The sequence below is a fragment of the Ranitomeya variabilis genome, chromosome 7 (assembly GCF_051348905.1).
Source record: "Ranitomeya variabilis isolate aRanVar5 chromosome 7, aRanVar5.hap1, whole genome shotgun sequence".
Lineage (NCBI taxonomy): Eukaryota > Metazoa > Chordata > Amphibia > Anura > Dendrobatidae > Ranitomeya > Ranitomeya variabilis.
The window spans coordinates 181,344,937-181,370,644 of NC_135238.1; the positions used below are offsets into that span (position 1 = coordinate 181,344,937).

The window sequence follows — 25,708 nt, forward strand, 5'->3', positions numbered from 1 at the left end:
TTAAAATTTTGCGTGAAAATTCTTTGTTTGTCAAGGGCTCAAAGTGTCTCTTTGGTGTACAGAAGGTTCCCTTTTTGGGGTTCATTTTTTCCCCTTCTGCTGTGGAGATGGACCCAGTCAAGGTCCGAGCTATTCTTGATTGGACTCAGCCCTCGTCAGTTAAGAGTCTTCAGAAGTTCTTGGGCTTCGCTAACTTCTACCGTCGTTTTATCGCTAATTTTTCTAGCATTGTGAAACCTTTGACGGATATGACCAAGAAGGGCTCCGATGTAGCTAACTGGGCTCCTGCTGCCGTGGAGGCTTTCCAGGAGTTGAAACGCCGGTTTACTTCGGCGCCTGTTTTGTGCCAGCCTGACGTCTCACTTCCCTTTCAGGTTGAGGTGGATGCTTCGGAGATTGGGGCAGGGGCCGTTTTGTCGCAGAGAGGCCCTGGTTGCTCTGTTATGAAACCTTGTGCCTTTTTCTCTAGGAAGTTTTCGCCTGCCGAGCGAAATTATGATGTGGGCAATCGGGAGTTGTTGGCCATGAAATGGGCATTTGAGGAGTGGCGTCATTGGCTCGAGGGTGCTAAGCATCGTGTGGTGGTCTTGACTGATCACAAAAATCTGATGTATCTCGAGTCTGCTAAACGCCTTAATCCGAGACAGGCCCGCTGGTCATTGTTTTTCTCCCGCTTTGATTTTGTTGTCTCGTATTTACCAGGTTCAAAGAATGTGAAGGCCGATGCTCTTTCTAGGAGCTTTGTGCCTGATGCTCCTGGAGTCGCTGATCCTGTTGGTATTCTTAAAGATGGAGTTATCTTGTCAGCTATTTCTCCGGATCTGCGACGTGTGTTGCAGAGATTTCAGGCTGATAGGCCTGAGTCTTGTCCACCTGACAGACTGTTTGTCCCGGATAAGTGGACCAGCAGAGTCATTTCCGAGGTTCATTCCTCGGTGTTGGCAGGTCACCCGGGAATTTTTGGCACCAGAGATCTGGTGGCCAGGTCCTTTTGGTGGCCTTCCTTGTCAAGGGATGTGCGGTCATTTGTGCAGTCCTGTGGGACTTGTGCTCGAGCTAAGCCTTGCTGTTCTCGTGCCAGCGGTTTGCTCTTGCCCTTGCCTGTCCCGAAGAGACCTTGGACACATATCTCCATGGATTTCATTTCTGATCTTCCGCTATCTCAGGGCATGTCCGTTATCTGGGTGATATGTGATCGCTTCTCCAAGATGGTCCATTTGGTTCCTTTGCCTAAGCTGCCTTCCTCTTCCGATCTGGTTCCTGTGTTTTTCCAGAACGTGGTTCGTTTGCACGGCATCCCTGAGAATATTGTGTCAGACAGAGGATCCCAGTTCGTTTCCAGGTTCTGGCGATCCTTTTGTAGTAGGATGGGCATTGATTTGTCGTTTTCGTCTGCTTTCCATCCTCAGACTAATGGACAGACGGAGCGAACCAATCAGACTTTGGAGGCTTATTTGAGGTGTTTTGTCTCTGCTGATCAGGACGATTGGGTGACATTCTTGCCGTTGGCTGAGTTTGCCCTTAATAATCGGGCTAGTTCCGCCACCTTGGTTTCGCCTTTTTTCTGCAACTCTGGTTTCCATCCTCGCTTTTCTTCGGGTCATGTGGAGCCTTCTGACTGTCCTGGGGTGGATTCTGTGGTGGATAGGTTGCAGCAGATCTGGAATCATGTGGTGGACAACTTGAAGTTGTCACAGGAGAAGGCTCAGCGCTTTGCCAACCGCCGCCGCGGTGTGGGTCCCCGACTACGCGTTGGGGATTTGGTGTGGCTTTCTTCCCGCTTTATTCCTATGAAGGTCTCCTCTCCCAAATTTAAACCTCGTTTTATTGGGCCTTACAAGATATTGGAAATCCTTAATCCTGTATCTTTTCGTCTGGATCTTCCTGTGTCGTTTGCTATTCACAATGTATTTCATAGGTCCTTGTTGCGGCGGTACATTGTGCCTGTAGTTCCTTCTGCTGAGCCTCCTGCTCCGGTGTTGGTTGAGGGCGAGTTGGAGTACGTGGTGGAGAAGATCTTGGATTCTCGCCTCTCCAGGCGGAGGCTTCAGTACCTGGTCAAGTGGAAGGGCTATGGTCAGGAGGATAATTCCTGGGTGGTCGCCTCTGATGTTCATGCGGCCGATTTAGTTCGTGCCTTTCATGCCGCTCATCCTGATCGCCCTGGTGGTCGTGGTGAGGGTTCGGTGACCCCTCACTAAGGGGGGGGTACTGTTGTGAATTTGCTTTTTGCTCCCTCTAGTGGTTACTAGTTTTTTGACTCTGGTTTTTCTGTCATTCCTTTTATCCGCACCTGGGTCGTTAGTTAGGGGTGTTGCTATATAAGCTCCCTGGACCTTCAGTTCAATGCCTGGCAACGTAGTTATCAGAGCTAGTCTGCTGTGCTCTTGTCTACTGATCCTGGTTCCAGTTATATCAGCTAAGTCTGCCTTTTGCTTTTTGCTATTTGTTTTGGTTTTGTATTTTTGTCCAGCTTGTTCCAAATCTATATCCTGACCTTTGCTGGAAGCTCTAGGGGGCTGGTGTTCTCCCCCCGGACCGTTAGACGGTTCGGGGGTTCTTGAATTTCCAGTGTGGATTTTGATAGGGTTTTTGTTGACCATATAAGTTACCTTTCTTTATTCTGCTATCAGTAAGCGGGCCTCTCTGTGCTAAACCTGGTTCATTTCTGTGTTTGTCATTTCCTCTTACCTCACCGTCATTATTTGTGGGGGGCTTCTATCCAGCTTTGGGGTCCCCTTCTCTGGAGGCAAGAAAGGTCTTTGTTTTCCTCTACTAGGGGTAGCTAGATTCTCCGGCTGGCGCGTGTCATCTAGAATCAACGTAGGAATGATCCCCGGCTACTTCTAGTGTTGGCGTTAGGAGTAGATATATGGTCAACCCAGTTACCACTGCCCTATGAGCTGGATTTTTGTATTCTGCAGACTTCCACGTTCCTCTGAGACCCTCGCCATTGGGGTCATAACACGTCACGTTGCATTTGCAGAGCCCCTGATGTACCCAAACAGTACAAACCCCCCACAAGTGACCCCATATTGGAAACTAGACCTCCCAAGGAACTTATCTAGATGTGTTGTGAGAACTTTGAACCCCCAAGTGTTTCACTACAGTTTATAACGCAGAGCCGTGAAAATAAAACATCTTTTTTTTCCCACAAAAATGATTTTTAGCCCCCCAAATTTTTATTTTCCTAAGGATAACAAGAGAACTTGGACCCCAGAAGTTGTTGTTCAATTTGTCCCGAGTACGCTGATAACACATATGTTGGGGTAAACCCCTTTTTGGGCGCACGGGAGAGCTCGGAAGGGAAGGAGCACTGTTTTACTTTTTCAACGCAGAATTGGCTGGAATTGAGATTGGACGCCATGTCGCGCTTGGAGAGCCCCTGATGTGCCTGGACAGTGGAAACTCCCCAATTCTACCCTAACCCAAACACACCCCTAACCCTAATCCCAACGGTAACCCTAACCACACCCCTAGCCCTGACACACCCATAATTCTAATCCCAACCCTAATCCAAACGTAAATGTAATCCAAACCCTAACTTTAGCCCCAACCCTAACTTTAGCCCCAACCCTAACTTTACCTCCAACCCTAGCCCTAACCCTACCCCTAACCCTAACCCTAAACGTGACTGAAATACGTGGCACTGAAATACGTGGCACTGAAATACGTGGCACTGAAATACGTGGCACTGAAATACGTGGCACTGAAATACGTGATACGTGGCACTTAAATACGTGGCACTGAAATACGTGGCGCTGAAATACGTGATACGTGGCACTTAAATACGTGGCACTGAAACACGTGGCACTGAAATACGTGATACGTGGCACTGAAATACGTGGCACTGAAATACGTGGCACTGAAATACGTGGCACTTAAATACGTGGCACTGAAATATGTGATACGTGGCACTTAAATACGTGATACGTGGCACTTAAATACGTGGTACTGAAACACGTGGCACTGAAATACGTGATACGTGGCACTGAAATACGTGGCACTGAAATACGTGGCACTGAAATACGTGGCACTGAAATACGTGGCACTTAAATACGTGGCACTGAAATATGTAATACGTGGCACTTAAATACGTGGCACTGAAACACGTGGCACTGAAATACGTGATACGTGGCACTGAAATACGTGGCACTGAAATACGTGGCACTGAAATACGTGCAACTGAAATACGTGGTACTAAAATATGTGGCACTGAAATACGTGATACGTGGCACTGAAATACGTGATACGTGGCACTGAAATACGTGGCACTGAAACACGTGGCACTGAAATACGTGATACGTGGCACTGAAATACGTGGCACTGAAATATGTGGCACTGAAATACTGGCACTATGACTGTCAGAAAATGTTCATTAAACGGTTAGGGGTGAGGTTAGGGGTAGAGTTAGGGTTTGGATCCCTTTATCACCTTGATGGTGGTGGGTGGCTTTTCAGTGTGTTTTCTGTTTTTTTTTGATAAAAATGCATGCGTTTTTAACGCAAACGCATGTGCTTAAAAACGCAAGAAAATACTGCAGGTTGTATTTCTGAAAATGAACGCATGCAGAAAAAAACCGCATGCATTTGAAAACGCGACCAAACACGTACAAAAAAACCGCATGCGTTTTCAATGTTAAATATAGGGAAAAAACGCATGCGTTTTTTTGTGCAAAAAACGCTGCAGACAAAAACGCAAGTGTGAAACCAGCGACGCTTTTTATAGCAAAAAAGTTTTTGCGTCTCCACATTTTGAGACCTATAATTTTTCCACATTTTGCTCCACAGTCATGTGAGGTCTTGTTTTTTTGCGGGACGAGTTGACGTTTTTATTGGTAACATTTTCGGACACGTGACCGTTTTTGATTGCTTTTTATTCCGATTTTTGTGAGGCAGAATGACCAAAAACCTGCTATTCATGAATTTCTTTTGGGAGAGGCGTTTATACCGTTCCGCGTTTGGTAAAATTGATAAAGCAGTTTTATTCGTCGGGTCAGTACGATTACAGCGATATCTCATTTATATCATTTTTTTATGTTTTGGCGCTTTTATATGATAAAAACTAAAATATAGAAAAAATAATTATTTTGGTACCACTTTATTCTCAGGACTATAACTTTTTTATTTTTTTGCTGATGATGCTGTATGGCGGCTTGTTTTTTGCGGGACAAGATGACGTTTTCAGCGGTACCATGGATATTTATATCAGTCTTTTTGATCGCGTGTTATTCCACTTTTTGTTCGGCGGCATGGTAATAAAGCGTTGTTTTTTGCCTCGTTTTTTTTTTTTTTTCTTACGGTGTTTACTGAAGGGGTTAACTAGTGGGGCAGTTTTATAGGTTGGGTCGTTACGGACGCGGCGATACTAAATATGTGTACTTTTATTGTTTTGTTTTTTTTATTTAGATAAAGAAATGTATTTATGGGAATAATATATATATTTTTTTTATTATTTATTTAGGAATTTTTTTTTCTTTTTTTTTTTTACACATGTGGAAATTTTTTTTTTTTACTTTTTTACTTTGTCCCAGGGGGGGACATCACAGATCATTGATCTGGCAGTGTGCACAGCACTCTGCCAGATCGACGATCTGCTGTGCAGGGCTGCAGGCTTACCAAGTGTCTGCTCTGAGCAGACACTCGGTAAGCCACCTCCTTCCCTGCAGGACCCGGATGCCGCGGCCATCTTGGATCCGGGACCTGCAGCCAGGAAGGAGGTAGGAGACCCTCGCAGCAACGCGATCACATCGCGTTGCTCCGGGGGTCTCAGGGAAGCCCGCAGGGAGCCCCCTCCCTGCGCGATGCTTCCCTATACCGCCAGTACACTGCGATCATGTTTGATCGCGGTGTGCCGGGGGATGTGCCGGGGGCGGTCCGTGACCGCTCCTGGCACATAGTGCCGGATGTCAGCTGCGATATGCAGCTGACACCCGACCGCGATCGGCCGCGCTCCCCCCGTGAGCGCGGCCAATCGCGTATGACGTACTATCCCGTCGGTGGTCATACGGGCCCACCCCACCTCGACGGGATAGTACGTCTGATGTCAGGAAGGGGTTAATCTCCCACAAAAAAAAAAAAAAACAGGGACTGTCCTACAATTACTTTCTCCCTGCAGTAATCTCAGCCAGGTATGGCAGGCAGCAATAGGAGTGGACTGATGCACAAATTAAATAAATAGTGTGGACAAACAAAAAAGATAGCTGTGCAGAAAGGAAGGAACAAGAGGATATGTGCTTTGAAAAAAGCAGTTGGTTTCCACAGTGGCGTACACACAGCAATACAGCTATCACGGAGCCTTCTAGGGCAGCCCAATGAGCTACAGCGCTGAGGGAAAAAAAAAAAAAATAGCTTCCACAGTCCCTGCACACCGAAGGTGGTGTTGGACAGTGGAAATCGCTACAGCACAAGCGGTTTGGTGGTTAGTGGACCCTGCCTAACGCTCTCCCTGCTTCTGACGAAGCGGCAGCAACCTGTCCCTAAGCTCAGATCAGCAGCAGTAAGATGGCGGTCGGCGGGAACGCCCCTTTATAGCCCCTGTGACGCCGCAGACAGCAAGCCAATCACTGCAATGCCCTTCTCTAAGATGGTGGGGACCAGGATCTATGTCATCACGCTGCCCACACTCTGCGTTCACCTTCATTGGCTGAGAAATGGCGCTTTTCGCGTCATTGAAACGCGACTTTGGCGCGAAAGTCGCGTACCGCATGGCCGACAAGCACAGGGGTCGGATCGGGTTTCATGAGACGGCGACTTTTGAAAATGAACGACCCGTTTCGCTCAACCCTAGTCACAACCCCACTGCTTCCTCGTGTGTGCTCTGTCTGTTCTATGGAGGAAGAGGCGCCGCCCCTTCCGGTCACATGGGCATGACGTCGGCAGAGGTCCTTTAGCCGACTTGGATTTAGCCTCTACCCTCCTGTTACATCCGGTCGGCGGGCTCGTCATCCTAGAGCCAGAAGGAGAGGACAGAGAGAGAGCTGTTCGGAGTCGGAGCGTTCGCTGGCGCCGCTGAAGCCTTCCACTCCACTCCACTCCAGTCCAGAATCTATCCGTCTAGCGCCACCCTCCAGGACATGAGGAGAGGACAGGTCTGGCAGCGCCAAGCAGGAGGAGAAGACGAGCTGCTGCCTGCAGTGAGGACTGTGCACCCTCTCCTGCTGTGTCCACAACGACGGGCCCCGGCCGGCGAAGCAGTGAGTCAGTCAGTGACTCGTCTCCGGTGAGGGGGTGAGGGTCCCGTCCCAACGCTGCGCTTTGCGGGGGGGGGGGGGGAGTGGAATATCGGATGCATGCTGCTGAGCCCGGCTGGGTCGGCTGGTGTTACAATAGGCTGATTAATGCAATGCTGGGCTCCATCCACACTGGGTTTTGAGTTCAGTTTCAGGAACACAGAAGTAGAATTCACGTGGAAAATAGATCCATGACTAAACAGATGCAAGCGGCCCCGAACTGAGAGCAGACCGACCCCATGATAGTCAGTAGGGCCCTTCTGCTTGCTGGCAGTTTGCATTCTTGTAGCAGGTCTGTTTTCCATATGCATCCTGTTTCTTTGTTCCTAAAACTGAGCTGATAAATGGAACTCAGAATCCAGGTATGAACAGAGCCTTAAAGGGCTATTCTCAAGATTGAAAGTTATTCCCTATCCATGGTAAACTTACAGCTTACTGATTATTTGGGTCACATGTGAGCTCTAGATCCCAGGGATAGGGTGCTGCAGTCCCATCGTGAATAAAATACAGGTGGGCAAGTTGAACTTCTGCTCCATTAATTGGCTATGGAACTGCTTGAAAAAGCTGAGCACTATACTCCGATTCTCAGGCAGTCACATAGACAATAGACGGTATGGAAGTCAAGCATAGCACAAATCAATATATGGCTCTGCAAAATGGATTCCCAGGAACCAGAACCCCAATCTCATGATCAATGGGTGCAGACGAACCCTCCATGATAAGTTATCCCCAATAAGATTTTGCAAATAACCCTTTAATATGTTTGCACCCCATATATAAAACCAGTATAACACTACAATGCAAAAAATAATGGACATGAAGCACTTGGCAGATAATACTGAGATCTGATCTATTCACATACTTTAAGAAAAAAAAGCCAGCAAAGACCAATTAACATGGGACACTTAAAGGGGTGGTCCACAACCTACACTGTATTTTCTAAATATCTACTTCTCACAATCTAGCTAATCCTTTAATATGTTTTTTACAGCACTTTCTGTGTCTCAAACATGATGTCACAGGAGGCTGGGGCTGCACTCACTCCCCGCAGCGTCCATTGCTCCTCCTGGAACAGTACGTCAGTATTGTAGAATTTACAATAGCTATAGCTCATGTAAGAAGTTAAATCTGGCATTGTACTGTGCTTTTTTTATTATCTGTGCATCATGAATCGTGGTATGAATGTGTTAAAGGGGAGGGACTCGTTCGCCTGGGGCCCTCAAAAACCTGGAGCCGGCCCTGCCTTCCTGGTTCCCTGACTGCAGCCCATACAGTGTAGCTGCCTCTCTACTGAAGATGCTAGAGTGTATGAGCTCCTTCCAGGTGCCTGACTGCAGCCCATACAGTGTAGCAGGCTCATTACTGAAGATGCAAGACTGTATGGGCTCCTTCTAGGTATATATTATTGAAGATAGCAGACTTTATAGGTTGCTGCCTGGCCCTGACTGCTGCCTATACATGACACTAGAATGTATGTGCTCCTTCAAGTTATAAATTATTAAAGCCAGCAGATAATATGGGCTCCTGCCAGGTCCTGACTGCAGCCCATACAGTCTAGCCAGCTCATTGGTGAAGACACTAGACTGTACGGGCTCCTTCCAGGTATATATTATTGTAGATATAGACTGTACGGACTCCTGTCAGGTATATATTATTGTAGATACAGACTGTACGGGCTCCTGTCAGGTATATATTATTGTAGATACAGACTGTACGGGCTCCTGTCAGGTATATATTATTGTAGATATAGACTGTACAGGCTTCTGTCAGGTATATATAATTGTAGATACAGACTGTACAGGCTCCTGTCAGGTATATATTAGTGATGATATCGGACTGTACGGGCTCCTGTCAGGTATATACTAGTGATGATATCGGACTGTACGGGCTCCTGTCAGGTATATACTAGTGATGATATCGGACTGTACGGGCTCCTGTCAGGTATATACTAGTGATGATATCGGACTGTACGGGCTCCTGTCAGGTATATATTAGTGATGATATCGGACTGTACGGGCTCCTGTCAGGTATATATTAGTGATGATATCGGACTGTACGGGCTCCTGTCAGGTATATATTAGTGATGATATCGGACTGTACGGGCTCCTGTCAGGTATATATTAGTGATGATATCGGACTGTACGGGCTCCTGTCAGGTATATATTAGTGATGATATCGGACTGTACGGGCTCCTGTCAGGTATATATTAGTGATGATATCGGACTGTACGGGCTCCTGTCAGGTATATATTAGTGATGATATCGGACTGTACGGGCTCCTGTCAGGTATATATTAGTGATGATATCGGACTGTACGGGCTCCTGTCAGGTATATATTAGTGATGATATCGGACTGTACGGGCTCCTGTCAGGTATATATTAGTGATGATATCGGACTGTACGGGCTCCTGTCAGGTATATATTAGTGATGATATCGGACTGTACGGGCTCCTGTCAGGTATATATTAGTGATGATATCGGACTGTACGGGCTCCTGTCAGGTATATATTAGTGATGATATCGGACTGTACGGGCTCCTGTCAGGTATATATTAGTGATGATATCGGACTGTACGGGCTCCTGTCAGGTATATATTAGTGATGATATCGGACTGTACGGGCTCCTGTCAGGTATATATTAGTGATGATATCGGACTGTACGGGCTCCTGTCAGGTATATATTAGTGATGATATCGGACTGTACGGGCTCCTGTCAGGTATATACAGTGGGGCAAAAAAGTATTTAGTCAGTCAGCATTAGTGCAAGTTCCACCACTTAAAAAGATGAGAGGCGTCTGTAATTTACATCATAGGTAGACCTCAACTATGGGAGACAAACTGAGAAAAAAAAATCCAGAAAATCACATTGTCTGTTTTTTTTTTTATCATTTTATTTGCATATTATGGTGGAAAATAAGTATTTGGTCAGAAACAAAATTTCATCTCAATACTTTGTAATAAATCCTTTGTTGGCAATGACAGAGGTCAAACGTTTTCTGTAAGTCTTCACAAGGTTGCCACACACTGTTGTTGGTATGTTGGCCCATTCCTCCATGCAGATCTCCTCTAGAGCAGTGATGTTTTTGGCTTTTCGCTTGGCAACACGGACTTTCAACTCCCTCCAAAGGTTTTCTATAGGGTTGAGATCTGGAGACTGGCTAGGCCACTCCAGGACCTTGAAATGCTTCTTACGAAGCCACTCCTTCGTTGCCCTGGCGGTGTGCTTTGGATCATTGTCATGTTGAAAGACCCAGCCACGTTTCATCTTCAATGCCCTTGCTGATGGAAGGAGGTTTGCACTCAAAATCTCACGATACATGGCCCCATTCATTCTTTCATGTACCCGGATCAGTCGTCCTGGCCCCTTTGCAGAGAAACAGCCCCAAAGCATGATGTTTCCACCACCATGCTTTACAGTAGGTATGGTGTTTGATGGATGCAACTCATTATTCTTTTTCCTCCAAACACGACAAGTTGTGTTTCTACCAAACAGTTCCAGTTTGGTTTCATCAGACCATAGGACATTCTCCCAATACTCCTCTGGATCATCCAAATGCTCTCTAGCAAACTTCAGAGGGGCCCGGACATGTACTGGCTTAAGCAGTGGGACACGTCTGGCACTGCAGGATCTGAGTCCATGGCGGCGTAGTGTTACTTATGGTAGGCCTTGTTACATTGGTCCCAGCTCTCTGCAGTTCATTCACTAGGTCCCCCCCCGCATGGTTCTGGGATTTTTGCTCACCGTTCTTGTGATCATTCTGACCCCACGGGGTGGGATTTTGCGTGGAGCCCCAGATCGAGGGAGATTATCAGTGGTCTTGTATGTCTTCCATTTTCTAATTATTGCTCTCACTGTTGATTTCTTCACTCCAAGCTGGTTGGCTATTGCAGATTCAGTCTTCCCAGCCTGGTGCAGGGCTACAATTTTGTTTCTGGTGTCCTTTGACAGCTCTTTGGTCTTCACCATAGTGGAGTTTGGAGTCAGACTGTTTGAGGGTGTGCACAGGTGTCTTTTTATACTGATAACAAGTTTAAACAGGTGCCATTACTACAGGTAATGAGTGGAGGAAAGAGGAGACTCTTAAAGAAGAAGTTACAGGTCTGTGAGAGCCAGAAATCTTGATTGTTTGTTTCTGACCAAATACTTATTTTCCACCATAAAATGCAAATAAAATGATAAAAAACCAGACAATGTGATTTTCTGGATTTTTTTTTTCTCAGTTTGTCTCCCATAGTTGAGGTCTACCTATGATGTAAATTACAGACGCCTCTCATCTTTTTAAGTGATGGAACTTGCACTATTGCTGACTGACTAAATACTTTTTTGCCCCACTGTATTAGGCTACGTTCACACTAGTGTTGTGCGCCGTTGCGTCGGCGACGCAACGCACAACGCACGCAAAAACGCACGCAAAAACGCTGCGTTTTGCGACGCATGCGTCGGTTTTTGCCGAAAATCGGACGCAAGAAAAATGCAACTTGTTGCGTTTTCTTGGTCCGACGCTTGCGGCAAAAAAGACGCATGTGTTGCACAACGCAACAAAAAAAAACGCATGCGTCCCCCATGTTAAGTATAGGGGGCGCATGACGCATGCGTCGCCGCTGCGTCCCCGACGCACATTAGCTTAACGCTAATGTGAACGTAGCCTTAGTGATGATGACATCAGAATGCATGGGCCCCTGTCAGGTATATATTACTGTTAATATCAGAATGTATGGGCCCCTGTCAGGTATATATGCTGTGATTGTTCTCGTATGCTGATTCGGCATGAAAAAATAATCACAGATGTGATCTGCCCCATAGATTAACACTGGTCCGAGTGCCATGCGATGCTTTCTCACATAGCGCTCGTCCATATTCTACGCTAGTGTGACCCCGGCCTTAAACTTATGAAGCGACACAGACCACCTGCAGTTCAGCCACCATCAATATTTAAATTACAAGTTTTTCACCATCCAAAAAAATGCTAATTTTAACCTAGTTCCATAGGTTTCTTAAAGGGAACCTGTCACCAGGTTTTCCCCATGTATAGTACCACCAGCACCTATATGCCCTTATACACACCCTTCTAGAGTGCTGTACATACCGTATATACTCGAGTATAAGCCAACGTTTTCAGCCCACTTTTTTGGGCAGAAAGTGACCCTCTCGGCTTATACTCGAGTCATTGTCGGCGGAGGGGTCGGCGGGGGAGCGGCGGCTGTCACATACTCACCTGCTCCTGGCGCGGTCCCTGCATGTCCGATGGTCTCCGGGCAGCTCTTCCTGTGTTCAGCGGTCACGTGGTTCCGCTCATTAAAGTAATGAATATGGACGCATATCCATTACTTTAATGAGCGGAACATGACCGCTGAACATAGGAAGACGCTGCTGGTTCCTGACAGTGAGAAGCTGCCAGGGACCGCGCCGGGAGCAGGTGAGTATGACGGGGGGAGATGAGCATTGCGCAATACTCACCTCTCCCCGTTCCACCGCAGGGCCCCGCTCTGTCTTCCGTCCTCTGGCTATGGCTGTTCAGGTCAGAGGGCGCAATGACATAGTTAGTGTGCACACCACCCTCTGCCTGAACAGTCAGTGCAGAGGATGGAAGACAGAGCAGCGCGCAGCGGTGGAATGTGGAAGGTGACTATCGCAAGTGCCGGGGGCCTGAGCGAAGAGAGGTATGTGATTTTTTTTTTTTTTATTTTAATCGCAACAACAGCATATGGGGCATAATGTGTGGAGCATCTCATGGGGCATAATGTGTGGAGCATCTCATGGGGCATAATGTGTGGAGCATCTCATGGGGCATAATGTGTGGAGCATCTCATGGGGCATAATGTGTGGAGCATCTCATGGGGCATAATCTATGGAGCATCTTATGGGGCCATCAACCTTTATGCAGCATTGTACGGGGCAAAAGTTTCTATGGAGCATCTCATGGGGCCATTAACATTTGTGCAGCATTATATGGGGCATATTTTAATATGGAGCATCTTATGGGGCCATCATGAACTGTATGGGGCTCCTGATTCAATATGGATATTCAAAAACACTTAACCTACTGCTGTCTGAATTAATTTTACTTTTATTGGTATCTATTTTTATTTTTGACATTTACCGGTAGCTGCTGCATTTTCCACCCTAGGCTTATACTCGAGTCAATAAGTTTTCCCAGTTTTTTGTGGCAAAATTAGGGGGGGGGGTCAGCTTCTACTCGAATATATATGGTATGTCCCTAAGCCAATGTGCATAATGTAAATAACTTCTTATACTCACCTACGGGGCGGTTCGGTGTTATGTTTGGCGCTGGTCTTCATCCGGCGCAGTCCTTCCCGTGGATGATGTGTTCTATATCATCCACACAACCTCCCTCATCACGCTTCTGTGCAGGAACATTTCTCTGCCGAGCACAAAGCAAAGTACTGCAAAGGGCAGAAAGAAGTGCACTTGCAAAGGAGCGCGATGGAAGACACCGCGTGGATGACATAGGACGTGTCATCGACTCAAAGAAAGAAGGATGGTGATAGAAGAGAAGGCACCGGATTAAGACTAGCAAAGCCCATTGGATGGGGCTAGGCAAGTCTAATATGCCACTATCTTAAGGGCATACAGATAGTGGTTGTGCTTTATAAAATGCTGTATATAAGGGTATACAGGCAGTTGGCCTACTATATATACACAGCATTCTAGAATGCTGTATATCCGTGCATATAGATATGGGGGTTGTACTTTATATGGGGGGGGGGGGGGACGACAGAAACAATGATTGAATAACCTGTAGTACGTGAACGGCTATAGTGCAAGAAAATATAGGGTACTTTAGTTAACACGTTTTTTTGATTAAAAAAAAATTGCAAAAGCAATCCCACCACTTCATGGTGAACCTAATTGGGATAGTCCTAACTAATATTAAAAACCTTAATATACACTGCTCAAAAATATAAAGGGAACACTAAAATCCCACATCCTAGATATCACAGAATGAAATATTCCAGTTCTAAATCTTTATTCATTACATAGTGGAATGTGTTGAGAACAATAAAAGCTCAAAAAGAACAACGTAAATCACAACTAATATAGCACGGAGGTCTGGAGTTGGAATTATGCTCAAAATCAAAGTGGAAAATGAAGTTATAGGCTGATCCAACTTCAGCGGAAATATCTCAAGACAAGGAAATGATGCTCAGTAATGTGTGTGGCCTCCACGTGCGTGCATGATCTCCCTACAATGCCTGGGCATTCTCCTAATGAGGTGGTGGATGTTATCCTGAGGGATGTCCTCTCAGACCTGGAATAAAGCATCTGCCAACTCCTGGCCAGTCTGTGGTGCAACGTGACATTGGTGGATGGAGCAAGACATGATGTCAAAGATGTGCTCGATAGGATTAAGGGCTAGTGGACGGGCAGGCCAGTCCTTAGCATCAATGCCTTCATCTTTCAGGAACTGCTGACACACTCCAGCCACATGAGGTCTGGCATTGTCATGCATCAGAAGGAACCCAGGGCCCAATGCACCAGCATGTGGTCTCACAAGGGGTCTGAGGATCTCATCTCAGTACCTAATGGCAGTCAGGCTACCTCTGGCGAGCACATGGATGACTGTGCGGCCCTCCAAAGAAATGCCACCCCACACCATTACTGACCCACTGCCAAACCGGTCATGCTGAAGGATGTTGCAGGCAGATCTCTCTCCATGGTGTCTCCAGACTGTCACGTCTGTCACATGTGCTCAGTGTGAACCTGCTTTCATCTGTGAAGAGCACAGGGCGTCGGTGTTCTGTGGCAAATGTGAAGCGTCGTGCACGGTGTTGGGCTGTGAGCACAACTCCCATCTGTGGACATCGGGCACTCAGACCATCCTCATGGAGTCGGATTCTAACCGTTTATGCAGACACAGACACACGTTAAAACATCGCATGCGGAGGCATCCGCTTGGCCTGCGTACCCAATATTAAAGATAGGGTATGCAGGACGCATGCAGACGTAGGCAGAACTGAATGAAGAGTTGTGGCAGTGAGCGGGGCTTAGGCTACTTTCACACTAGTCCGTCGGTACGGGCAGTCGCAAACCGTCGGCTCGACGGACAGTGTGTTTTATGTAGAACAACGTGGGCAGCGGAGGCAGTTTTACAACGCATCCGTGGCCCATTGTGAGTTCCGGGGAGGAGGGGGCGGAGTTTCGGCCGCGCATGCGCAGTCGAAAATGGCGGACTCGACGCACAAAAAAAGTTACATGGAACGTTGTTTTGTGCCGGCGGTCCGCCAAAACACGACGCATCCGTCGCTAATGAAAGTCTATGGAGAAAAAAAAAGCATCATGCAGGCAACTTTGCAGGATGCGTTTTTTTCTCCAAAACGACGCATTGAGACGTGCGTCACACGACGCTAATGTGAAGGTAGCCTTAACGGAGGAAGAAGGCTGCCGTCCACAGCCCTGCCAAACGCTGGTGTGAAACCAGCCTAAGGCTGTTATTATAGCACCTTACATGTGTTACACAGATACATCATGGGCTTGTCCTGCCCTACGCATGAAATGAAAGGCTAAAATACAATGTGGAGACTTAATCAGAGCAATGTTTTATTTACATCCAGAACTGGTTTAAGAGGAGCAAATTACCACTTCCCACAGAAATCTCAGACTTTAGATATACATTAGATATAGAAACATTTCTAATTTTATAAAACTTCATTTTTTTGCATTGAATAACTTTCTGCCTTTACTTTAGAAATGCATAAAATGAAACAAGCATTGTAAAACTGTAATATGCTGTTGGTGCCTGCGGGCTGGACTGTCGGTTTGGTATGTGGCTCTGTTCCTCCCAGGCCTGCCTCCGGTGTCTGAGGTTTCGGTGTCCCAGACCAGAGATCATAATACCGGCCTTGAATTGTGAAAGACACGGCAGCCGACCCTGAGATAGATCCAAGGTGGGAAAGCCCCATCATGTCGAAGAGAGTCTGCTAGATCCAGGCCTAGCAGACCAGTGCTGGTGGTTCATGGATGCCAGGAGGGGGCTGGCCTAAAGGAAGGTCTCGTCTTTTCCTGGCGGGTCGGTGAGTTGTCCCGTCGGTTTCTTGGACAGAACATTTCCAAAACAACCAAAATTGAACAGCAGATCTCTTGGGAGGCAGACTTTAGTCCTCTGTTGCAGAAGCGAAGTACTCTTAGGCCATGTGCACACGTTCAGGAATGTGTGCAGATTTTTCATGCAATTTTCCTGACGAAAACCTGATATTTTCTCCCAGAAATCCGCATGCGTTTTTGGAGCGTTTTTTAAGCGTTTTTATGAACAAATAAAGTTGGTGGTAAAAAGAGACTCTCAATAGGTCATTTCCTGTTCCAACCCCTCTTCTCCATTTTGCCTTTTTGTTGCATTCAACATGCCGCACATTCAGCCCCATTGGCGTCTTTCGCCGCAACAAAACCATCTTTTGTTGCTGACTGCACTGCTTTTGCTGCACCACCACAGTGAGCAGGTAATATAATGTCATTAGATGTGCACACTATGCGGACTATGCTGTGGATATGCAGTGTTTCTGTTGCTGCGGATAAGCTACTTCCCACTTCCGTAACGCTCCCTCGCAATCTGTCGTTTTTGGATAAAACGGATCCTGCATATGTGCTTGCAGGATCTTTTTTTTCCCATACACTTGTATTTGCAATGGTTTGCGACGTTTTGCCGCACGTTGCATCCATTGTGCGATAAGTGTCTTTTTTTGGCAGACCGTCGACACGAAAAATCCTTAACTACATGTTACTTTCTTGGTGCATCACATCCGCCATTTTTGACTGCTCATGTGCGGCAGAAAATACACCCCCTCCTCCCCAGACTGCAGAATGGGCAGCGGATGTGTAGAAAAACTGCATCTGCTGCCCACGTCATGCAGTTATTTCACAACGTCCATTGGTATGTTGGCACCAGTGTGTTGCGACGTAACAGTACTGATGGAAGTGAAAGTAGCCTTAGCAGCGATTTTTCCATGCGTTGTACAGTACCATCTATATATATAATTGTCTAAGGGTTTTTCCGTCTGTCTGTCTGTCCTGGAAATCCCGCGTCCCTTATTGGTCGATGCCGCCAGGCCTCGACCAATCAGCAACGGGCACAACGACGATGATGTCATAATGGTTGCCATGGCGATGATGATGTCACAAAGGTTGCCTAGATCAATCAGCGACGAACACAGTCTGCCGCGAATTGTGGAATCATCATTGTCCATATACTACGGGGACATGCATATTCTAGAATACCCGATGCGTTAGAATCGGGCCACAATCTAGTGTAAATAATAAAGACTATATTCTCCCATAGGAGCAATCTCGGAGAAGGAGTAGAAGACGTCCAAAACGGATGTGGGTTCATCCCATTATTAATGAGCGGGAGGAAAAGGGACACTTCCATGTCCTTTACCAAGATTTAAGGAGGTAAGATATAGGTAGAAAACATATATTGTCATCTGTGTTCACTTTTTTTTTTTTTTATTGATGTTATACACTGTTGTGTTATATCTGTTTTTTTATTTTATTTTTTTTTTTACATTCAGTTTTCCTGAGAAATTTATCCAGTTTTGCCGGCTTACGATTTCGGCATTTGATCGCCTTCTGATAATTCTGGCTCCACAACTCAGCTACGAAGACACATGCATGTGAAGATCAATCTCTGCTGAGGAAAGGCTGCTCATCACCTTGCGGTAAGGCCCTTTTTAAAAAAAAAAAACAAAAACATAAACTCCACACATTGGCCCCATAGTTAATGCTACCACCGTGCTGCCACTGCGCCACAATGCTGCCAATGCACCCCAGAATGCTGCCATTGCGCCACAATGCTGCCACAGCCTCCATAATGATGCCACTGCGCCACAATGCTGCCAGTACCCCCCATAATGCTGCCAGTGCCCCACAATGCTGCCAGTGCCCCCCATAATGCTGCCACAATGCTGCAAGTGCCCCCATATTGCTGCCACTGCGCCACGATGTTTACAGATCTAGTGTCCATGAATCGTACTATTTATGTTGTCATGCATATTTTCATCGTTATTAAAAATATTCTAATTATTTTAATTTTTTTTGCAGGTTTTTGGCCACAGGAGAGAGCTACACATCCCTGCACCTCCAATTTAGGGTTGGCAAATCCACCATCTCTCAAATTGTGAGGTGCACATGTGCCGTCATCTGGCAGAAGTTGCAGCCCATCGTGATGCCTTGCCCAACCGAGGAGACTTGGCTGCAGGTAGCAGCAGGCTTTCAGTCTGTAGCCAATTTCCCCAACTGCGTAGGTGCTGTCGATGGCAAACATGTGAGAGTGCTGAAGCCACCAAGATCAGGATCACGCTTCTTTAATTATAAGAAGTATTTTTCTGTGGTCCTGATGGCGGAGGCTGATGCCCATTACAAGTTTGTTGCCATCGACGTTGGTGCCTATGGCAGTTCTGGGGACTCTCGGGTGCTGCAATCATCACAGATTGGACTTCAAATTCTTCGAGATGGCGGAACGCTCCCAGCCCCAAGACCTTTGCCCGGTTCCACACATCCTGTACCCTTTGTGATGGTATCGGATGAGGCATTTCCCTTAAAAACTAACCTGCTGCGCCCATACCCACGAAGGGCACTGGATGACCGGCGGAGGATTTTCAACTATCGGCTGAGCCGTGCACGAAAATATGTGGAATGCACCTTTGGGATCATGTGTAGTCAGTGGAGGATCTTTCACACTGCCATCCAGCTAGATACGGAGACCGTTGACACTGTGATCAAGGCATGCTGTGTTCTCCACAACTACGTTCGGGACTACAGCACAGAGGTAGTTGAGGAGTCACAGCTGTCTGAATTAATTGCAGTGGACAACTTGGGTCAAGGCAGGCAATCCATCTCGGGTGTGCGTGTGCGAGAAACCTTCACTGACTACTTCATGAGTCCTGAAGGTGCCGTGCACTGGCAATACTCCTGTGCCGGTGTTGAGCAGCCTGAACAGCAGAGAAGATCCGACACCTAACCCCCATCAAGATGTCAGCCTGTACAGAAGAGCAGATTGGATGGCTAACCCAAAAGCAATCGAGGCCCTTGTGTTCTTCATCAGTACAGCTGAGCAGATTGGATGGCTAACCCCATGCATTCAATGCCCTTTTGTTCTTTATCATTTAAAAAAAAAAAAGGAATTAATAAAAAAGAACTTTGTTTGAAAAATCAAACTTTGTGTCCGCAACTAACTCTTTAGTCACTGACAGTTATTATCCCATTACACACAGTTCATATTCTGCAAATTGAAATAACCTTTTTTTAAATAAAAAATGACCAGACATTTTTTCACATACAAATTTAGTTTTTATTCATAAATAACACTGTGTACTACACAGAAAAACAAAACGTCTTTAAATGACGTAGGTATTACAACACAAGGACAAACATTGTCCAGAACAGTCCATCAACAATGGACGTTATCATAACCTGTCAACAGGACAAAATAGTGCATCAACAATGGCTTTTTTCACAACCTGTCAACAGGACAAAATAGTGCATCAACAATGGCTTTTTTCACAACCTGTCAACAGGACAGAAAAGTGCATCAGCAATGGATTTGTTAACAACCTGTCAACAGGACAGGGGGGTTTAGGACCAAAATCCTCAAAACTGCTGGTACTCTGGCTCGTACCCATACCCCGGAAACAGTTCTTGGGAAGAAAGACTCGTGTTTTGGGAGACATTATGCCCAGAACTTTGACGAGTTGTACAGTGGCTTGAATTATAGGCTTCTGCAGCGTCGGGCCTGTGTGCTGCATGGAAAAAACGTTGAGAAGCAACTGCTGGTGGTGGTGGTGGTGGCACACTTGGGTTAGTAAATGCCCTCATAATTGCTACAACTATATCTTGTGGTGGGGGTAGTGGTGATGAGACAGCAGCAGACATTAGAACTGCATTGACTGCTGTCATACACAGGCTCTGCCTGTCCCATGTCATGGACCTTAGGCGGCTTGCTATCACAGATCCATATTTATCCATGTCATCTTGTGGAGATGAATTGTCTATAATATTGAGGGTTCGACTTGTGATCGCTTCAATGGCACTAGTCGAACCCTCCTTTTTTTTTTCCCCTTCTTGGGTGCTGCCCTAACCATTGGCACGGGACGGGCAGAACCAGACCCCAACCCAGTGGCCCTTGAACCCCCAACAAAGGAGCTGGACGCAGCGGAAGAGGCAGCAACAACAGCGGAAGACACCACCGCCGCATCCACCGCAGAGGACGAACTTGCCACAAGACTGGTGGGTGGCATACCAGCAGCATGCATGGAGGATGACTGCCTAGGCAAGGGTGGATTTGGTGAGGAGCACAATGGATAGTCCTCCACCTCCTCTCCATCACCATTCTCCAGGCTGTTGTCTTGATGGACTGGTGGGGTTTCGGCCCTTACATTGCCTTCAGTTCTGTACAAGAAATAAAAAAGACTTCTTCAATAAGAGTAGTGTGAAACGTTGAAGATACAACAAATTATATATATATAACTTACCGCCGCAAATTTCTGCTTGTTAAAATGAACTGCAGCTGGTCTGCAAACGGCACCCTCTTTTTTGAGGGCGAGCTGCCACTTTCTGCCTTCTGTGCCTTCACCAGTCTGTCGGTCACAGATCTCCAACGTTTTTTCACATCTTCCACTGAAATGGAACAATATAAAAAACTTATAAAGGAAATAGATGGTGGCCCAATTATAACGCATCGGCTACTATAGAATATGCCTGTCCACGTAGTATATTGCACAGGACAAGTACTATATTGCCCAGCCACGTATGTCCACAAGTTTCACCAATCCAAAGTGGCACTGGACAGAGGGGTTTTATGACCAGGTTGTGGAGTGATTGTGCAATGACCGCTGACACGACAGGTACTGCTGCATCGATTCAAAGTGACAGGAGACAGCATTTGTCCAGTATGGTGACAAACTTTTTTTCCTCCATGTTCTCGCATAGTATCCTTAAAGGAACTTGCCGCTTGCACTGTCAAGGACAGGGCGGGAGGTCGGAGGGTGAGAATAACGTTATTTTTATTATTTTTTACTTTGGATCTTTGTACTAGTGATGCTGCATACGCAGAATCTATAGTAAAAACATTAACAAACAGGGTTAATAGGTGCCTAACCAGAGTGCGTAACACCTCGCTCGGTTAACGCTGGCACTAACCCTGTGTGAGGCCTGACTAGAGGGGAGTATGGAGCGGGCACTGACTGCGGTGATGAAAGAGCGGCCATATTGACGCCAGTCTGAGGCCGTCGCACATTGGTCGTGGCAATGTTTGTGGGCGTTTTGCCACAACAAACCAGCCACTTGGATTCCATGAAAGACAAAGTCCGCAAACAATGAATATCCGTGACAGACAGAAGGACAGACAGAAAAAGGGAAGTGACACAAATAGACAATTATATGGTAGATACTTAATAAAAATAACATGAATTTAACATACTTACAAATAAGTTTTTGGCCCGCTTTTGGTAGCTGAGGCCACAGCGGATAAATTTCTGTGACAATGGCTGGCCAGGCATCACGTTTAGAAGCGGAGGCTTTGTACTCCTCACTGGCACGGTCCCAGACCTCCGGGTGTTTTTCTATCTACAATTTTGATAGAAAACCAGTCACTTTTGGATAAGAAATATAAAAATATCTGTACACTAAATGGTGGCACGATTCTAACACAGCGGTTATTATACATATGTATTTCTGTATATAGCAGCCACATACTATGTAGCACAGGCCACGACATTTTGTAGAATACCCGATGTGTGAATACAGGCCACGCAGTACATAACAGTGTACACGCAGTATATGGCCGGCGTCACACTCGGCATAAGACAATACGGTTCGTATTTTACGGCCGTAAAATGGTGAAAAGCACCCAAAATATTGGTCCATATGTCCTCCGTAGGCAGGGTGTGTCAGCGTATTTTGCGCATGGCATCCTCCGTATGTAATCCGTATGGCATCTGTACTGCGAGATTTTCTCGCAGGCTTGCAAAACAGACATACGGATATACAAGGGATCCATGTGCTCAAGAAATACTACAAACATATATACTCTCTATATATACATATATATATGTTAGTGAGATAGATATATATATATATATATATATATATATATATATATATATATATATATATATATATATTATTATTTCATACAGCGCTAGATAGCTTAAAAGCCGTTAATTCCATTGCCGACTTTAGCTATCTCCTTCCAAAACCCGACATGATTTCAGGCATGGTTACATACAGTAAACCATCTCATATCCCCCTTTTTTTTTTTTTGCATATTCCACACTACTAATGTTAGTAGTGTGTATGTGCAAAATTTGGGCGCTGTAGCTTGTAAAATAAAGGGTTAAATGGCGGAAAAAATTGGCGTGGGCTCCCGCGCAATTTTCTCCGCCAGAGCGGTAAAGCCAGTGACTGAGAGCAGATATTAATAGCCAGGAGAGGGTCCATGGTTATTGGCCCCCCCCTGGCTACAAACATCTGCCCCCAGCCACCCCAGAAAAGGCACATCTGGAAGATGCGCCTATTCTGGCACTTGGCCACTCTCTTCCCATTCCCGTGTAGCGGTGGGATATGGGGTAATGAAGGGTTAATGCCACCTTGCTATTGTAAGGTGACATTAAGCCAAATTAAAAATGGAGAGGCGTCAATTATGACACCTATCCATTATTAATCCAATACTAGTTAAAGGGTTAAAAAAAACACAAACACATTATTTTAAAGTATTTTAATGAAATAAAAACAAAGGTTGTTTTAATAATTTATTCTACGCTCAATCCATCTGAAGACCCTCGCTCTGTAACAAAAAAATAAATAAAAAACCAACAATATACATACCTTCTGAAGATCTATAAGGTCTCACGATGTAAATCCATCTGAAGGGGTTAAGATATTTTGCAGCCAGGAGTTCTGTTAATGCAGCGGTGCTCCTGGCTGCAAAACCCCGGGGAATGAAGGTAAAGTCGGTCAATGACCTATATTTACCTTCATTTGCAGTAAGGCGCCCTCTGGTGGCTGTTCCTAGATCGTGGGAACTTTCCTAGAAAGCTCCCAGGCTCGACTTCATATGAGGACAACCAGCAGAGGGCGCCCTCATATGAAGTCGAGCCTGGGAGCTTTCTAGGAAAGTTCCCACGATCTAGGTCCAACCAGCAGAGGGCGCCTTACTGCAAATGAAGGTAAATATAGGTCATTGACCGACTTTACCTTCATTCCCCGGGGTTTGGCAGCCAGGAGCACCGCTGCATTAGCAGAGCTCCTGGCTTCAAAATATTTTAACCCCTTCAGATGGATTTACATCGTGGGACCTTACAGATCTTCGGAAGGTAAGGATATTGTTGGTTTATTATTTTTTCTTTGTCACAGAGCGAGGGTCTTCAGATGGATTGAGGGTTGAATAAATTATTACAACAACCTTCGTTTTTATTTCATTAAAATACTTTTAAATCGTGTGTGTGTGTTTTTTAACCCTTTACTAAAATTGGATTAATAATGGATAGGTGACATAATTGACGCCTCTCCATTATTAATCTGGCTTAATGTCACCTTACAATAGCAAGGTGGCATTAACCCTTCATTACCCCATATCCCACCACTACAGGGAGTGGGAAGAGAGTGGCCAAGTGCCAGAATAGGCGCATCTTCCAGATGTGCCTGTTCTGGGGTGGCTGGGGGCAGATGTTTTTAGCCACGGGGGGGCCAATAACCATGGACCCTCTCCTGGTTGTTAATATCTGCCCTCAGTCACTGGCTTTACTACTCTGGTGGAGAAAATTGCGCGGGAGCCCACGCCAATGTTTTCTGAGATTAACCCTTTAATTGCCTGTAGCTATTAAATTTAAGGGTTAAAGGCAAATTAAGGGTTAAATGGCGGAAAAAAATGGCGTGGGCTCCCGCGCAATTTTCTCCGCCAGAGTAGTAAAGCCAGTGACTGAGGGCAGATATTAATAGCCAGGAGAGGGTCCATGGTTATTGGCCCCCCGTGGCTAAAAACATCTGCCCCCAGCCACCCCAGAAAAGGCACATCTGGAAGATGCGCCAATTCTGGCACTTGGCCACTCTCTTCCCACTCCCTGTAGCGGTGGGATATGGGGTAATGAAGGGTTAATGCCACCTTGCTATTGTAAGGTGACATTAAGCCAGATTAATAATGGAGAGGCGTCAATTATGTCACCTATCCATTATTAATCCAATTTTAGTAAAGGGTTAAAAAAACACAGTCTGGAAAAAGTATTTTAATGAAATGATGACACCTGAATTTTGACCATTTTTTTTATTGTACTGCAAAGGGTTAACTATTCTGGCTGACCGGAGATGGACTGATAAGTTCATCTCCGGTCAGCCGGTGAGTCCGCGCAGCCGCAGTGACAACCGAACGAGTTCACCCGAACAGCTGCGTTCGGGAGAACTCGTTATACAATGAACGGTGTCGCTTTACGATCTCGTTCATTGTATCGGCGGCCGCGGTTTAGAGCAGCCGCATGTTATGTGGCTGCTCTAAACTGTAGATCATCGTGGGACACTCGTTTATTTGGATGCTGCGGAGGGTAGGTATATGTTGTGGTTTGTTTTTTTACTTTTTTTTCTGACGAGGGAGTCGTGGAATTGGGCGTATAGGTGAGTATGGGTGTTTTATTTTTTTATTTATTTTAGGTGGCGATCGGCGGGGACAGGTATGTATATTTTATTTTCACAGGTAACCACTGGTCACCAATGAATGAAATATAAGGGCCACTGGCCACCAGTGAACCTTTCTAGGGGCGGGGGGGGGGGGGGGGGGAAATACGGGCCACTGGACACCAATGAACCTTTTTAGGGGGGGCAATTATTTCGGGTCGTGGATTTAAAAAAAAAAAAAAAAAAAATGTATGTTTTTTTTACACGCAGGAACAGTTCGATGGGAAATACTGCTCCCATCGAGCTGAGCCTGCTGCTACTATAGGGAATAGACATAGGCCGATGGGAGTAGTAGTAGTCTCATCGGCCTATGTCTGACAACACACATACACAGTATACACCACACACACATAGACAATTACCACACTAATCATGAAAGGCACATCCAGCTGCATCCGGTCATACCAGTCCATGTTGGCAGCCATCATCCAGGAAGACGGATATTGTCTTCAGGGATTATGGGATGCTCCTGGCATGATGGGATGGCCATGTGACTTCCGGTATGCCGCGCTGTATAATCTCCGCAAATCTGCTTGAATTCCGCAATTTTTTTATAGATTTGCGGAATTCAAGCGGTACAATAGAAGTCTATGAGCACGGAATCGCCGCGATTCCGCAAATTAATGAACGTGCTGCGTATTTTACCGCGAATCTTTAACGCTGCGGAAAAATACTCAGTATGTGCACATAATTTGCGGTTTCCATTATAATTGATAGGATGCTTAATGTTAGCGTTTTTTTCGCGGTTTTATAGCGTTTTTATAGCGAAAAACCGCGGGAAAACCGCGAAAAAAACGCTACGTGT

At 46.0% G+C, this 25,708-nt stretch overlaps 1 protein-coding gene across 4 annotated transcripts in view; it reads left to right on the plus strand.

Annotated features, from left to right (window-relative positions):
* Window positions 1–6,920: 6,920 nt before the first annotated feature.
* The window catches only part of LOC143784306 (germinal-center associated nuclear protein-like), a 176,393-nt gene continuing 157,605 nt past the window's right edge, over window positions 6,921–25,708 (plus strand). Inside the window, exon 1 of one of the 4 annotated variants that reach the window (XM_077272430.1) lies at window positions 6,921–7,229. The gene's annotated coding sequence lies outside the window, so the exon portion shown is untranslated. The remainder of the gene's footprint in view (window positions 7,230–25,708) is intronic. The other 3 variants (XM_077272431.1, XM_077272429.1, XM_077272432.1) reach the window with 3 other exon arrangements.